The sequence below is a fragment of the Hyla sarda genome, chromosome 3 (genome assembly GCF_029499605.1).
Source record: "Hyla sarda isolate aHylSar1 chromosome 3, aHylSar1.hap1, whole genome shotgun sequence".
Lineage (NCBI taxonomy): Eukaryota > Metazoa > Chordata > Amphibia > Anura > Hylidae > Hyla > Hyla sarda.
In genome coordinates this window covers 421572204-421590456 of record NC_079191.1, presented here as the reverse complement: position 1 = coordinate 421590456, position 18253 = coordinate 421572204, and the positions used below count along the sequence as shown (strand labels likewise).

The 18253-nt window shown below is 41.8% G+C and overlaps 1 long non-coding RNA gene across 2 annotated transcripts; it reads left to right on the top strand.

The window, feature by feature from the left end:
* The first annotated feature begins 2017 nt into the window (after positions 1 to 2017).
* Positions 2018 to 3471, top strand: LOC130363050 (uncharacterized). Of its 2 annotated transcripts, XR_008891694.1 has the most exons (3): positions 2672 to 2686; positions 2871 to 3064; positions 3166 to 3471. It is a non-coding gene; the product is annotated as an uncharacterized LOC130363050 (long non-coding RNA). The 2 variants fall into 2 exon arrangements; XR_008891693.1 differs by having other exon boundaries at positions 2018 to 3064.
* The last annotated feature ends 14782 nt before the right edge of the window (positions 3472 to 18253 follow it).

Sequence of the window (18253 nt, the reverse complement as noted above, 5' to 3'; positions counted from 1 at the left end):
GTGATGGGCACAGCACAGGGGGCATTATATGTGTGGGGCAAAGCACGGGGCATTATATGTGTGGGGCACAGCACAGGGGGCATTATATGTGTGGAGCACAGCACAGGGGGCATTATATGAAATAATGCCTCCTGTGCTGTGCCCCTCACATATAATGCCCCCTGTGCTGTGCCCCTCACATATAATGCCCCCTGTGCCCCACACATATAATTTATATGTGTGGGGCACAGCACAGGGGGCATTATATGTGAGGGGCACAGCACAGGGGGCATTATATGTGTGGAGCACAGCACAGGGGGCATTATATGTGTGGAGCACAGCACAGGGGGCATTATATGAAATAATGCCTCCTGTGCTGTGCCCCTCACATATAATGCCCCCTGTGCCCCACACATATCATTTATATGTGTGGGACACAGCACAGGGGGCATTATATGTGAGGGGCACAGCACAGGGGGCATTATATGTGTGGAGCACAGCACAGGGGGCATTATATGTGTGGAGCACAGCACAGGGGGCATTATATGAAATAATGCCTCCTGTGCTGTGCCCCTCACATATAATGCCCCCTGTGCCCCACACATATCATTTATATGTGTGGGACACAGCACAGGGGGCATTATATGTGAGGGGCACAGCACAGGGGGCATTATATGTGTGGGGCACAGCACAGGGGGCATTATATGTGAGGGGCACAGCACAGGGGGCATTATATGTGAGGGACACAGCACAGGGGGCATTATATGTAAGGGGCACAGCACAGGAGGTATTATTTCATATAATGCCCCCTGTGCTGTGCTCCACACATATAATGCCCCCTGTGCTATGCCCCTCACATATAATGCCCCCTGTGCTGTGCCCCACACATATAATTTATATATATAATATATATATATATATAATGCCCCCTGTGCCCCACACATATCATTTATATGTGTGGGACACAGCACAGGGGGCATTATATGTGAGGGGCACAGCACAGGGGGCATTATATGTGTGGGGCACAGCACAGGGGGCATTATATGTGAGGGGCACAGCACAGGGGGGCATTATATGTGAGGGGCACAGCACAGGGGGGCCCCCTGCCATGTGCTCTTCCCATATAATGCCCCCTGTGCTTTGCCCTGTAGCCCCCTCACATTAAATATTCCCTTTTTCCAAGTTTTTAAATCCCCCTCCCCCTCCTCCTGTACAATATAGTTCCCCAAATCCCCTGGGCCCTGAGCATTCTCTTCACTACTTACAGTATGTGAGCTGCGGGGACAGGATCTCCGGGCGCCGGCGCGATGATGTGACGTCATCGCGCCGGCCTCTAGTGGATCGCGTCCCCGCAGCTCACACACTGTAATCACAGCGTGTGAAAGTTTAGTGAATGGTGGAGCTGGAGCTTACAGCTTCGGCTCCACCATGCAAGGTGGTGGGGCGGGTGCTGTATACTGCAATCTCGGGGGGGGGGGGGGGGGGGGGGGCGGGCAATTGCCCCGTTGCCCCCCCCCCCCCCTGGATCCGCCACTGATTTTACCGTAAAGGGTACAGCATGAAAACTAAACCTTCCAAAATCAGCAAAATTGCGGTTTTCTCATAAATTTCCTCACACAAATAGTATTTGTCACTATGCAGGACAACTGGTCATGCAAAAAACAAGCCCTCATACTAGTCTGTAGATGAAAATATAGAAGTGTTATGATTATTAGAAGGCGAGGAGGAAAAAACGAAAACGTAAAGATAACAGGCCCAAATGGGCTGAGTCCTTAAGGGGTTAACACATTTTTGGTGTTTTTCTTCCCAATTTTTCAATAGAAATACTTTAGTCACATGATGAAAAAAAATCACATGACTTGTAATCAGAAAAGCCGGGAGAAAAAAAAGAAAACACCTATTATAATAATAATAATAATAATAATACACATTGGGGGAGATGTATGTAAACCTGTACAGAGAAAAAGTTGCCCTTTTCAGAGGCCTTTTTAAAAATGAAAGAAGCGATCTGATTGGTTGCTAGGGGCAACTGGTCAACTTTTCTTTTTCACAGGTTTTGATAAATCTCCCCCCAGTGTTTTTGGCAAAAATGCCACAAAGACGGCATCTTGGGAGAAAAGAAATGAGGGGGCAGTTTTTTGTGATGCTTTTTATTTTTGGCCAAAAAAAAAAAACCTCAAACAAAAATGTAGTCGTTTTTTAAAGGAGCACTGCAGCTGTATATAACTTATCCGCAGGATAGGGGATAGTGTTTGACCACTGGGGGTGCGACCGTTGGGACCCCCTGTGATCTCCCATACTGGACCCGGCACTGCCACGGCTCCGCACGGCTAGTCCTCGTGTTGTCGGTCTCAGTGAGGTCGGCGACATGAGCACTAGCCGCGCAGAGGTCAGACCTCCCCCGCAATCAAACACTTATCCCCTATTTCCTTTAAAGCTCAAATTGCTGCTGGGCATGCTGGGAATTGTAGTTTTGCAACAGCTGGACAGCCACAGGGGATCACTGATGTTGTATGTCAATCCCGCCCCCATGCTGCCTGATCTTGTACTGGCAGCAGGAGCCACAACCACTTTAAATCAATGAGCAAGATGGACGTCTGAAGAGGGATGTTTTTCTGCTCCACACCGCAGCGTCAGGGGCTTCACTCGTCTGACGTCCCAGCAGCCATCGATGCTCATTGAGCCTCCCGGTGCCGCACCGATCTGTGTAAGAAACCTATGGGCCCAGGCTGTTGGGGCCACCAAATGATATTACAAATACTGAGTGTCTGGTTAGGTGAAACAAATATATAACGCACCCATGGAGAGTAGCGCCATTTTAATAAAAATTGCCAAAAATCCCTTAGATTACAGTCATGCAGAATATGTTAAAAAGCTTTTTGGGATTTCAGCCAATCAGAGAGCAGCACTACTCAAATAGAACTCCCAGGAGGAGCAGCGTGTCACACATGTGATGTCATAACTACTTTGCCACCAGAGAGCAGCACTGAGCAGAAATAACACGGCTCCTGCTCATTGTTCATCAGTCAGGGGCCGATGCTGGACACTGTACCAGGGAATGGAGACTCATACACGACTGTGACTGGTAAGTGTCATATTGTTGTGTCCCAAAGGTCTTTAGTGCAGTTCCATGTGCATTTCTATAATAAACATGTAGATAATCCATCTTTTCTTTTCCTATCTTAGATGCACTATTTCCAGACGTGGAGTCGCATTTCTAGACGTACAGCAAAAAGTTGGATGAAGGCATAGCCCCTGGAATCACGCACATACACAGACACTTTGCCCAAATTCTAGAGGTAACCTCCTTTAGTATGCCCAGAGGAAGGGCAGTACAGTAGCCATGGATTCCCTACAGGTTTCCTCCCCTCTGGAGGTTTTTCCTGTCCTGAGTATTAGTTACTGTACGCTCTTAGTGAGTGATGGAGGTTACATAAAATCCCTACACAAACATTGTAATAAATAATAAATAAAGTTCCCCTTTTAAAAGTTCTTTGACTTGTTTGACTCATTTATTTTATTTCTGTATGTGAAAAATAGTGATAGAAAAATGTGGAGGACATGAGTTTTTTTAAGTGTCCAAAGCTGCTCTCCTGCGTGATCTTCACAATACGGTGTGGAGAGAGGCAGCTGATGCTGGGTGGTACAGTTGCCGAGGCAACCATACGATACCCAGCAAATTCCGTGCATTAGCCTTTTTCTGATGAACGGTACTTGTGCAGGGAGCTTGCTAGGGGTCATACACTTGCAAAGGATCAACTTTTTGGGTATGTGCACTGGCCCTTAAAGGGGTACTCCACCATCTTATCCCCTATCTAAAGCATAGGGGATAAGATATCTAATAGTTGGTGGTCCTGCTGCTGGGACCCCAGTGATCTCCATGCAGCACTCTGCATTCTAAACATTCTAAGTTAGAACGCTGGGTTCCCATGGCGGGGGTCGTGACGTCAGGCCATGTCCCCTCGTGACATCACACCACTTCCCATAGATATGAATAGAGGAGGGGTGGCGTGATGCCAACATATTGTTTAGAACGTCCGGTCCTGTACAGAGATCGCGGGGTTCCAAACAACGGGACTTTCATAATATGACATTTTATCCCCTACTCTTTGGATAGGAGATAAGCTGTCTAGGGATGGAGTACCCCTTTAAGGAATTAAGAAGGGAGTGTAGGCATGCCTTACATGCAGGTAGAAAAAGAGCAGCTGGGAAAAATGGCAGGATGCAAACCAAAGTTTGTCTGGGACCGATTTTGGGTGTGTTCTGACCGATTAAAGGAGAAATATGGCAAAAATTAACTTGTCTCCTATCCATGGGATAGGGTATAAGTAGCTAATTGTGAGAGGTGTGATTACTGGGGTCCCCTGAAATCTGCGGGATGAGACCCGGCGTTCAGATGGCCATTATTTTCTACAGGAGCACCGAAAAGACCCAAGCACAGCTCTCCGGCATCATCTACGCTCCCATAGAAATGGAGCGCGTGCCGTCTACCGGGAGACACAACAAACCTTCATGTGAGTATGATAAAGATGGAAGCCTGTGCTTCCTAACCAGACAAATCGGTATCCCTGAAGTTGACTTGACTGTGACGTGTAAAGGCTTCCAAAGTGCAGTTCTTGCTCTTGTATAATCCGGTGTGGGGTATATGCTGGGACGTAGCTGGAAACCACAGGAGCCCGATGAAAACATTTCCCTGGACCCCCTCCCCCTTCCTTCATGGCCACCACAGACGCCCCACAGACTGCTGTCTCTTACAGAGTTTTATGCAGGGGTCAAGTCCTGGGAAAAAAAGGGTGGGAACTCAGCCATGATGTCCACTTAAGGGGTGGTCCTTCAGGATTCAAGCTAATGGGAACTATGTTCCTGCTGTGGAAAAAGTGCAGGAACCCAGTCCCCACACGTTCCTGCAGGACTGTTTTATGCCCAGAAATGGTTGGCTACTCACTTTGGGGGAGATTTATCAAAACCTGTGCAGAGGAAGAGAGGTGCAGTTGCCCATAGCAACCAATCAGATTGCTTCTTTCATTTTCCACAGGCCTCTAAAGAGGCCTGTGGAAAGTGAAAGAAGCAATCTGATTGGTTGCTATGGGCAACTGCACCACTCTTCCTCTGCACAGGTTTTGATAAATCTCCCCCTTTGTCAGTAGATTCTCATCCTATATATGAAGACAAATGAGAAGATTTATCAAATCCAGAGGAGAGGAAAAGTTGACCAGTTGCCCATAGCAACCAATCAGATCGCTTCTTTCATTTTTCAGAGGTCTTGTTAAGAATGAACGAAGGCATCTGATTGGTTGCTATGGGCAACTGTTCAACTTTTCCCCTGCACAGGTTTTGATAAATCTGCCCAATAATTATTACAACCATGTCACACACTTATGGTTGCCCCCTGGCTGGTATTTTACAGGCACAGCTGGTAGTCTAGTCCCCCTGTGGATCGGGGATACGTGTCTAACACTGCAGATCTCCTTTAAGGATGAAGTTGTTTTTTTGTTTTTGTTTTTTTCAGGATCTTCTACAACTTCAGGACTACAACTCCCATTGTGATCTGCCAGTTCATCCTGCGCCTCCTACAACCTTGATCCCTAGGGGATACTAACAAAGCACACTGGGAGTTGTAGTACTTTTATTTTTACGCTGTGAAATACAGTTCCTCTATGACTCTGCAGCTTCTGTAGAAGTAACTTAGTGTCAGATTTTGCTTCCTATTTACTTCAAGGGGTAACTAAATCTGCTACAGTAAATCTGCAGCAGAAAATACAGTGTGAACTGTCCCTTAGGCTGCGTCCACATGAGCAGATTTGTTTTCATACTCGTACTGTGTTTCCCGCTGACTGTGAATGGGGAACGGGCTCTCTGCGGACTGTCCACAGCAGATTTTCGGCAGCGGTATTTCCGCTGTGGAAAATCCGCCACAGACCCCATTGACTACAATGCCAGGGGCCCGGAGCCCTCAGTGTAGGGCCACATGGGAGGCGCCTCCATCCCCTGGAGCAGTGGGAATAGCGAGGGTTAATAAATAAAAAAAAAATAAAAAACATGTATATGCTTATATATTTATAATAGTGATAGGTGGTTGGATGTGATTGGTTCCTTACCCTGTATCTAGGCAGATGTTTGCTCCTGGCCAGATGTGCAGCTGATCCTGGATTGGGCGCTGGACAACGGCGGGAAGCTCTTCTTATTTATAAATATAGGTACCCGGGATCTATTCCAGTCAGAAGTCGGCGTGTCAAGAGTGAAGAACCCGTCCGCTGCCTGTGGAAAGAAGATGGATTCGGCTGAGGTCATTCCCTCCGGTTCCGGTGCTGCCGCTCCGGCAGCGGCCGCTGTAAAGGAGCTGTATGAGCGGCTGCTGCGGAGAGCGGAGGCAGCTGGTGGCGAAGATTGGCTCCAGAAGTGTTTGAGCCTGTCGCTTACCGGGGACGGCAGCAGCGGAGATGGCAGCAGTGCGGCACTCCAGGGAGCCGTGGAGGAGTCCGTGGAGTCGGAAGCGGAAGTCGCGGTGGCGCCGGCGGATTACGTCGGCGACGAGGGGACCGCGCTTGACGCGGTGTCGGCGCCAGCGGCCGGAAGTGTCCAGAGGCCTGTTCCGGAGGCCCCAGTGGGGGGAGCGCCGGTCGCAGAGGCAAGCGGACCGGCAGAAAAGGCGCTTCGCCCCAACGGGGGCTGGCGCAGGTGGCGCAGCCGGGAGAGGACAGCACGGAAGACGGCGTCAGCTGGATGGACGGGGTAATGTGACTACTTTGTTTTGTCCCGCTGCTGACAGGATTGTTAGTCGCTCACCCCAAGTGTCCTCTTTGTATGCTGCAGGTCCCCATAATTTAGGGTCCCAGCAGCTCCCGGTGGTTGCAACAGGTTCTCCGGCGGCTCCATCAGCTCCCACCCCCCAGGCCCGGAATGCTAGTTCAGGGTCTTCAGCATTGCGGAGGTCCACCACCCCTTTGGGGGCAAGCAGGGAGTTAGTTGCATTTCCAACACCTCCGCATCCCAGGCCTGTACCTCCGGTAGTCGCAGTGGGTGATGTTTCCTCTGAGCCGGCCATGGGTGAGTCAGTTCCCAATTCTCAGGTTGGGAATAAGATTTTAAATGTATTGCCAGGTAGTCAATTGCTGTCTGGGGTGGCGGCATTCTTTAATATGTTGGCTGCCATTCCGGCTAGCAATGCCGGGGCACGAAGGGTTAATGCTGGGCAGTCCTGTGCTGCAGCATGGGTTAATCCACCCACATCTAGTGGGGGGGATGCTATTGTGATGACCAACGTTACCTCTCATGTGTCTGATTCAGCTGTGGTTGATGTTGTTAACACTGTGGTTACTACTACTAATCAGAGTCCTGTGGTTACTAACTCTAATGTGAATTCTACGATTACTAACTGTTTCTGAGCAGGACAATACAGCAGTCACGCCCGCTATCTCTAACATTCCTGTGATGTCCCAGTCTGTCCCCGAAGTCTGTTTGAAAGAGGCTATCACTTGTGAAGTATCACCTTTAGGTTATCATTTAGCCATGTCTGTGAAAGAAAAAATCTGGAAAGGTGAATTTGTTGATATGTTCTCGTTGCTCCCATCTTTCAAAGAGCCGGTTAAGGATAAAGTGGAGAAAGAGGAGGATAAACGGAAGGTGGTAGCAATGAAAACTTTTAATAATTGGTTGCAAGCATTTTGCATTTTTTCAGCAGTCATAGGTGAGAAATTTCCGCATAGATGTGCTTTGCTGTTCCAGCACCTGGATATTATTTTAGAAGCGTATCGTAATTTTGGTGGTTCGGCTTGGCACATCTATGATGAAATGTTTAGACAGAAGTTGTCAGTGCACCCGTCTGTTAAATGGGGACAAAAGGATGTTGGTTTATGGATTAATCTAATGATTGCAGCAGCAGCCCTCGGTCAGAGAGTCAATTTCAAAAAGCTTGGACGCCAGTGAGGGTGCAAAACATGCGTCCTTGGCTAGATCTCTACCCAGACAGAGCGAAAGCTGAATTATTATTGAATGGTTTTACTTTGGGTTTCGAAGTGCCGGAGTTCGCTGGCCAGGGCTGCTGCTGGGTGGATAATTTACGTTCAGTTAATTTAAATTCTTCGGTGGTTCAGGAGAAAATCGACAAGGAGATTAAGGAAGGTAGAGTGGAGGGGCCATTTTTGTCCCCGCCTTTTCAAAATTTTAGGTTATCTCCTTTGGGCCTGGTCCCTAAGAAGGAACCCAATTCTTTTAGACTAATTCATCATCTTTCTTATCCTATTCATGGTTCCCTGAATGACTCGGTTGATCCTGGGGCTAGTTTGGTTGAATATGCTTCTTTTGACTCTGCTTTAGTTTTGTTGCGCCAATTTGGGCGGGGTACTTTGCTCACCAAGGCGGATATTAAGTCAGCTTTTCGGCTCCTGCCGGTGTGTCCTAAGGGGTTTAATTCCTTGGGTTTTCAGTTTAATGGTTATTTTTACTTTGATAAAGCGCTACCTATGGGTTTTTCTTTGTCTTGTTTTTACTTTGAAAGTTTTTCTACTTTTTTGGAATGGGTGGTTAGCTCCTCCTTCCAAGGAGGGGGGCTTTTGCATTACTTAGACGATTTTTTGTTTTTTGGTAGGCAGGGCACTAATGAGTGTTTAGATATTTTTTCTTGTTTTGTGCGCATTTCCCAGTATTTTGATATACCTCTGGCAGAAGAGAAAACGGTTTATCCGTGTACTAGGTTAGAATTTTTAGGTATTGTTATTGACACGGTTGACATGATTTTTTGCTTACCAGTTGAGAAAATTCAAAGAATGTTACAATTGATTAACGTTTTGTTGTGTAGGAAGAAGACAACGCTTAGGGCCCTACAGAGCCTGCTTGGCTTATTGGTGTTTGCTTCGAAAGTGGTACCTATGGGGAGGGTTTTTTGTAGAAGGCTGTTTTTAGCTACCAGGGGTCTTAAATCACCCAGAGCACATATTCGCTTGTCTAAGAGTCTGAGAGAGGATTTATTGTTGTGGGCGGAATTTTTACAAGTTTTTAATGGTGCTTCTGTCTGGCAACATGAGTTTGTTAAACTGGGAGCTCTTTGGGTTTTTACTGATGCAGCCGGCTCATTGGGCTTTGGGGCCTTTTTCTCTGGTCATTGGTGTGCGGAGCCTTGGCATGATTCTTGGGTTAGAGCGGGTTTGGTTAGTAATATAGTGTTGCTGGAGTTATTTCCTGTTCTAGTTTCTCTGGTTATTTGGGGTCAACATTTTAAGGATCACAGGATTATAGTTCATTCTGATAACAAAGGTGTAGTCTTCGCAGTCAACTGTTTGTCTTCTGCTTCTGACCCAGTTGTTAAAGTACTTAGACACTTGGTTTTGATCTGTTTAAAATTGAACATATGGTTGAAGGCTAAATATGTTAAGGGAGTGTCCAACGTGATAGCTGATGCCTTGTCTCGCTCTCAGTTTTCCAGGTTCCGGGAGTTGGTTCCGGATGCAGATCCAGAAGGGGTAGCTTGTCCGGACCATCTTTGGGACTTGGTTTGGGACTAGCCGATCATTACCTTCGTCAATCGATTGCTCCTAAGACATGGTCGGACTATAATCGGTCTTGGAATTGTTGGTTGCAGTTTTGTGTTGACCATGGTCATGATTATTTGACTTCGGATGGGGATTTAGCTATGGTTTTTGTGTCAAACTTGTTATCTAAGGATGTGTCTCATAGTTACTTACATAAGCAGTTGTCAGGTATTTCCTTTTTTCAGAAGTGTTTTGGGGTTAGGCCTGTTTTGTCTTTTTTCCAGGTCAAGCAAGTTTTGAAGGGTCTGAAATACGCTAAGCACAGGAAGGATGTTCGTCGTCCTATTAACTACTGCTTGTTGGAGCAGCTGTGTGCTGCTTGTTTTCAGGTTTGTTTTTCAAATTATGAAGCTCATTTGTTTTCTACGGCTTTTGTTATTGCATTCTTTGGGGCCTTTAGGATTAGTGAACTGGTGGCTCCCAACCGAGTTAGCTTGTCCCCGTTATTGTGTGTCGATGTTTTGTTGTATGAGTGTCATGTCTCTATTTATGTTTCTCGTTCAAAAACTGACAGTCTTGGTAAGGGTTGTTTCATACAATTGAATAAGGTTGAAGGTATCGCCTTTTGTCCATGGAGAACCATTTCTAATTTTCTTGCTTTGTGCCCCTTGGTTTTTGAGAGTTTTCTCGTTCATTTGGATGGTTCTCCATTGACAAAGAGTCAATTTAATGGTGTTTTAAAGAAATGTTTTTGTTCCTTGGGATTGGGCAATTTTCGTTTTAGTTCTCATTCATTTAGGATAGGGGCAGCTACTGAGGCCTCTTTATGGGGTTTAGATCCGCAGGCTATTAAAGCTATTGGTAGATGGTCTTCTGACAGATATCAGAGTTATGTTCGCCCTAATTTGGTTTTGATTTAATTTTAGGTTCATCTGCAAAGGTGGTCTGGATTTTAGGCCATTCCTTTATCCGTTGGGTGGCCAATAGAGCAGCTTTGCGAGTGTATACTCTGAATTTGGGTTTTCAGGAGGAAAGTTTCAACATCTTCTGGTTCGGAGTAAGTGGTTTACAGCTCTGCCATATATGGGACATTATTCTTCAGCGCTCGGCTAGTTGGCCTTACCCTGATATCATAGTAATACATGCGGGGGGTAATGATATAGGTAAAGTGAACACAGCAGTGATGTTTTCTGAATTGAAGGCGCTGTTCCTGAAACTCCAGTTGGTTTGGCCTTCTTGCACGCTGTGCTTTTCTGAAATGGTTCCTCGTTTACGTTGGGCGTCCAAGGAGCTTAGTTTCCTGGAGCGCATTCGAAAGAGGGTCAACAGAGGCATGGCTCGTTTTATGGTTCGGGTAGGGGGGGTTTCTTATAGACATGTGGATCTTGAAGGTTTCATCCTTGGTTTGTATCGTGATGACTTCACACATCTGTCTGATGTGGGGAATGACATTTTTAATGCAGGTCTACAGACCCTGATTGAAAAGGCCGCGGCTTTGGTGGAACATGGACAGGAGGCTATCCATGTTGTTTGGGTGTCACCCAGCTAGGCTGGGCGGACAGGTGGTAAGAATCACATTGTTGGTATTCTGGTTTTAATATTTATTAGTACCGTTTATTATTCTGTTATGTTATTGGTTTCCTTAATAAATGAGGACCGCGGCCTGATTTATCCAAATGGCGTGTTTGTGTCTTTATTCCTTAGTATTAATATTGAGTTTAATTATTATATGTTCATTGGCTCCTGGGGCATGGAGGTTAGCCCTCCCATGCCAGGGGCCCGGAGCCCTCAGTGTAGGGCCACATGGGAGGCGCCTCCATCCCCTGGAGCAGTGGGAATAGCGAGGGTTAATAAAAAAAATAAATAAATAAATAAAAAACATGTATATGCTTATATATTTATAATAGTGATAGGTGGTTGGATGTGATTGGTTCCTTACCCTGTATCTAGGCAGATGTTTGCTCCTGGCCAGATGTGCAGCTGGTCCTGGATTGGGCACTGGACAACGGCGGGAAGCTCTTCTTATTTATAAATATAGGTACCCTGGATCTATTCCAGTCAGAAGTCGGCGTGTCAAGAGTGAAGAACCCCCGCCCCCCTCCCCCGTTTTATATGTTTCCATTGTCGCGGTCCAATTTTGTTAAGTAGGGTGTCACCCAGCTAGGCTGGGCGGACAGGTGGTAAGAATCACATTGTTGGTATTCTGGTTTTAATATTTATTAGTACCGTTTATTATTCTGTTATGTTATTGGTTTCCTTAATAAATGAGGACCGCGGCCTGATTTATCCAAATGGCGTGTTTGTGTCTTTACTTCTTAGTATTAATATTGAGTTTAATTATTATATGTTCATTGGCTCCTGGGGTATGGAGGTTAGCCCTCCCATGGGGTCTGTGGCAGATTTTCCACAGCGGAAATTCTGCTGCTGTATATTTGCCACAGACAACCCGCAGAGAGCCCGTCCCCATTTAATCTCACCGCGGGAAACACGGTGTAAATTTGAAAACAAATCCGCCCGTGTGAAGGCATATTTTGCTGCCCTTTGACTTCAATGGGTATAAAAATCAGCAGCAAACACAGTAAAATATGCAAATGTCAACATACCCTAATGCAGAATGATGGCTTGTATGGTGGTATTGTTCAGTCATGGTATGGCGGTGTTATCTAGTCTTGGTATGGCGGTGTTACCTAGTCTTGGTATGGCGGTGTTACCTAGTCTTGGTATGGCGGTGTTATCTAGTCTTGGTATGGCGGTGTTATCTAGTCTTGGTATGGCGGTGTTATCTAGTCTTGGTATGGCGGTGTTATCTAGTCTTGGTATGGCGGTGTTATCTAGTCTTGGTATGGCGGTGTTATCTAGTCTTGGTATGGCGGTGTTACCTATTCTTGGTATGGCGGTGTTACCTAGTCTTGGTATGGCGGTGTTACCTATTCTTGGTATGGCGGTGTTATCTAGTCTTGGTATGGCGGTGTTACCTAGTCTTGGTATGGTGGTATTGTTCAGTCATGGTATGGCGGTGTTATCTAGTCTTGGTACGGTGGTGTTACCTAGTCTTGGTATGGCGGTGTTACCTAGTCTTGGTACGGTGGTGTTACCTAGTCTTGGTATGGTGGTATTGTTCAGTCATGATTTGGCAATGTTACCTAGTCTTGGTATGGTGGTATTTTTCAGCCCTTTTACAGTATTATTTAAGGTAGGGTAAATCTTTTGTATACAGATTGGAGTACTGGAGCACAGTTCACATTAATGACCACCAAGAGGGGGTTGTGCACTAATAAGCGGTATATATATATATTTATCAATAATGCAGCAGAAAATGTTATAGTATAAATTCATATATGGGGTCAGTATATAATATAAATTCCTACATGGGGTCAGTATATAGTATAAATTCATATATGGGGTCAGTATATAGTATAAATTCATATATGGGGTCAGTATATAGTATAAATTCATATATAGGGTCAGTATGTAATATAAATGCTTATATGGGGTCAGTATATAGTATAAATTCATATATGGGGTCAGTATATAATATAAATTCATATATGGGGTCAGTATATAGTATAAATTCATATATGGGGGTCAGTATATAATATAAATTCATATATATGGTCAGTATATAGTATAAATTCATATATGGGGGTCAGTATATAGTATAAACTCATATATGGGGTCAATATATAGTATAAATTCATAAATGGGGTCAGCATATAATATAAATTCATATATGGGGGTCAGTATATAGTATAAATTCATACATGGGGTCAGTATATAGTATAAATTCATATATGGGGTCAGTATATAATATAAATTCATATATGGGGTCAGCATATAATATAAATTCATATATGGGGTCAGCATATAATATAAATTCATATATGGGGTCAGCATATAATATAAATTCATATATGGGGTCAGTATATAATATAAATTCATATATGGGGTCAGTATATAATATAAATTCATATATGGGGTCAGCATATAATATAAATTCATATATGGGGTCAGTATATAATATAAAATCATATATGGGGGTCAGTATATAGTATATATTTATATATGGGATCAGTATATAATATAAATTCATATATTGGGTCAGTATATAGTATAAATTCATATATGGGATCAGTATATAGTATAAATTCATATATGGGGTCAGCATATAATATAAATTCATATATGGGGGTCAGTATATAATATAAATGCATATATGGGGTCAGCATATAATATAAATTCATATATGGGGTCAGTATATACTATAAATTCATATATGGGGTCAGTATATAGTATAAATTCATATATGGGGTCAGTATATAGTATAAATTCATATATGGGGTCAGTATATAGTATAAATTAATATATGGGGGTCAGTATGTAATATAAATTCATATATGGGGTGAGTATGTAATATAAATTCATATATGGGGTCAGTATATAGTATAAATTCATATATGGGGGTCAGTATATAATATAAATTCATATATGGGGTCAGTATATAGTATAAATTCATATATGGGGGTCAGTATATAATATAAATTCATATCTGGGGTCAGTATATAGTATAAACTCATATACGGGGTCAGTATATAGTATAAATTCATATATGGGGTCAGTATATAGTATAAATTCATATATGAGGTCAGCATATAATATAAATTCATATATGGGGGTCAGTATATAGTATAAATTCATATATGGGGGTCAGTATATAATATAAATTCATATATGGGGTCAGTATATAGTATAAATTCATATATGGGTCAGTATATAGTATAAATTCATATATGGGGGTCAGTATATATTATAAACTCATATATGGGGTCAGTATATAGTATAAATTCATATATGGGGTCAGTATATAGTAGAAATTCATATATGGTGTCAGCATATAATATAAATTCATATATGGAGGTCAGTATATAGTATAAATTCATATATGGGGTGATTATGTAATATAAATTCATATATGGGGTCAGTATATAGTATAAATTCATATATGGGGGTCAGTATATAATATAAATTCATATATGGGGTCAGTATATAATATAAATTCATATATGGGGGTCAGTATATAGTATGAATTCATATATGGGGGTCAGTATATAATATAAACTCATATATGGGGTCAGTATATAGTATGAATTCATATATGGGGGTCAGTATATAATATAAATTCATATATGGGGTCAGTATATAGTATAAAGTCATATATGGGGTCAGTATATAATATAAATTCATATATGGGTTCAGTATATAATATAAATTCATATATGGGGTCAGTATATAGTATAAATTCCTATATGGGGTCAGTATATAATATAAATTCATATATGGGGTCAGCATATAATATAAATTCATATATGGGGTCAGTATGTAATATAAATTCATATATGGGGGTCAGTATATAGTATAAATTCATATATGGGATCAGTATATAATATAAATTCATATATGGGGTCAGTATATAGTTTGAATTCATATATGGGGTCAGTATATAATATAAATTCATATATGGGGGTCAGTATATAATATAAATTCATATATGGGGGTCAGTATATAATATAAATTCATATATGGGGTCAGTATATAGTATAAATTCATATATGGGGTCAGTATATAATGTAAATTCATATATAGGGTCAGTATATAGTATAAATTCATATATTGGGTCAGTATATAATATAAATTCATATATGGGGGTCAGTATATAATATAAATTCATATATGGGGGGTCAGTATATAATATAAATTCATATATGGGGTCAGTATATAGTATGAATTCATATATGGGGTCAGTATATAATATAAATTCATATATACGGTCAGTATATAGTATAAATTCATATATTGGGTCAGTATATAATATAAATTCATATATGGGGTCAGTATCTAATATAAATTCATATATGGGGTCAGTATATAATATAGATTCATATATGGGGTCAGTATATAGTATGAATTCATATATGGGGTCAGTATATAATATAAATTCATATATGGGGTCAGTATATAGTATAAATTCATATATTGGGTCAGTATATAATATAAATTCATATATGGGGGTCAGTATATAATATAAATTCATATATGGGGGGTCAGTATATAATATAAATTCATATATGGGGTCAGTATATAGTATGAATTCATATATGGGGTCAGTATATAGTATAAATTCATATATTGGGTCAGTATATAATATAAATTCATATATGGGGTCAGTATCTAATATAAATTCATATATGGGGTCAGTATATAATATAAATTCATATATGGGGTCAGTATCTAATATAAATTCATATATGGGGGTCAGTATATAATATAAATTCATATATGGGGTCAGTATATAGTATGAATTCATATATGGGGTCAGTATATAATATAAATTCATATATGGGGGTCAATATATAATATAAATTCATATATGGGGTCAGTATATAGTATAAATTCATATATGGGGGTCAGTATATAATATAAATTCATATATGGGGTCAGTATATAGTATAAATTCATATATGGGGTCAGTATATAATATAAATTCATATATGGGGGTCAATATATAATATAAATTCATATATGGGGTCAGTATATAGTATAAATTCATATATGGGGTCAGTATATAGTATAAATTCATATATGGGGTCAGTATATAGTATAAATTCATATATGGGGTCAGTATATAATATAAATTCATATATGGGGTCAGTATATAATATAAATTCATATATGGGGGTCAGTATATAATATAAATTCATATATGGGGGTCAGTATATAATATAAATTCATATATGGGGTCAGTATATAATATAAATTCATATATGGGGTCAGTATATAATATAAATTCATATATGGGGTCAGTATATAATATAAATTCATATATGGGGTCAGTATATAGTATAAATTCATATATGGGGGTCAGTATATAATATAAATTCATATATGGGGGTCAGTATATAATATAAATTCATATATGGGGTCAGTATATAATATAAATTCATATATGGGGTCAGTATATAATATAAATTCATATATGGGGTCAGTATATAATATAAATTCATATATGGGGCTCAGTATATAATATAAATTCATCTAGGGGGTCAGTATATAATATAAATTCATATATGGGGGTCAGTATATAATATAAATTCATATATGGGGGTCAGTATATAATATAAATTCATATATGGGGGTCAGTATATAATATACATTCATATATGGGGTCAGTATACAGTGGTCCCCCGACATACGATCGTTTCAATATATGATGGACTCTCAGAGGCCATCGTATGTTGAAGGCAGCATCAACATATGATGCTTCTGTGTGTCGGGGCCATCGCATAAACGGCTATCCAGCAGCGCTGACTGCTTCGGCTGCCACCGGATAGCCATTTAATGTACCCCACTAAATAACACTTACATGTTCCCACTGCTCCAGCCCATCAGTTCGCAACCCCTTCGCTGCTGCTGCCCTGTGCCGTCGTTCTCCTTCGTCGTCATCCCGTCGCCACTCACCCTGCCCTGTCATCCAATAGGGGCGGCGTGAGCGGCGATGTGATGATGGCGACGGCGCAGGGATGCGGCGTCATATTCATATGGCAGCAGAAGAGTGGAGAACTGACGGGCCAGAGCAATGGGGACATGTGAGTATCATTGATCATCTGTCCGTTTGTCTCCATGTATAGTGTCAGTGATCCCTCAACATACGATGGTTTCAGCATACGATGGTCCGCCTGGAACCAATTACCATCGTATGTTGAGGGACCACTGTATAAGTATAAATTAATATGTGGGGGTCAGTATATAGTATAAATTCATATGGGGGGTAAGTATATAGTATAAATTCATATATGGGGTCAGTATATAGTATAAATTTATTTGTGGGGACCAGTATATAGTACATTTATATGTGGGGTCAGTATATAGTATAAATTCATATGTGGGGTAAGTATATAGTATAAATTCATTTGTGGGGACCAGTATATAGTACATTTATATGTGGGGTCAGTATATAGTATAAATTCATATGTGGGGTAAGTATATAGTATAAATTTATTTGTGGGGACCAGTATATAGTACATTTATATGTGGGGTCAGTATGTGGTAACAATTCATATGTGGAGGTATTAAAAGATTGATAAAAATAAATAAATAAATAAGGAGATATACATTTTATTGTATGTGGGCAGCCCACCTATATAGCAGTGGCTTACACATGGGTGAGCGGCCCATGGGGCCCCTCATGATCCACTGTTGCCTGGGGTCCCATGAGTTGTCAATCCACCCCTGCCCCCCAATGTGGACCTCACTGCCAGACTCCGAAGGGTTAGGGGTTAATTTGCCAACACTGGGCTGGTACGTGATGCAATGTGACTGGACATGGGCGGAGCTTCCTGTTATATCACGCATATATAATTAATTATGCAGATTAGCATGACCGGTATTTTTTGCCATTAAGGTGGCAACCCTAGTCTTAGAGGGAGTAATAACCTGCAGCGTCAAATGTCCTAGAGGGAGTAATAACCTGCAGCGTCAAATGTCCTAGGGGGAGTAATAACCTGTAGCGTCAACTGTCCTAGCGGGAGTAATAACCTGCAGCATTATATGTTCTAGAGGGAGTAAAAACCTGCATCATCATATGTTCTAGAGGGAGTAATAACCTGCAGCATCATATGTCCTAGAGGGAGTAATAACCTGCAGCATTATATGTCCTAGAGGGAGTAATAACCTGCAGCATCATATGTCCTAGGGGGAGTAATAACCTGCAGCATCATGTGTCCTAGGGGGTGTAATAACCTGCAGCATCATAT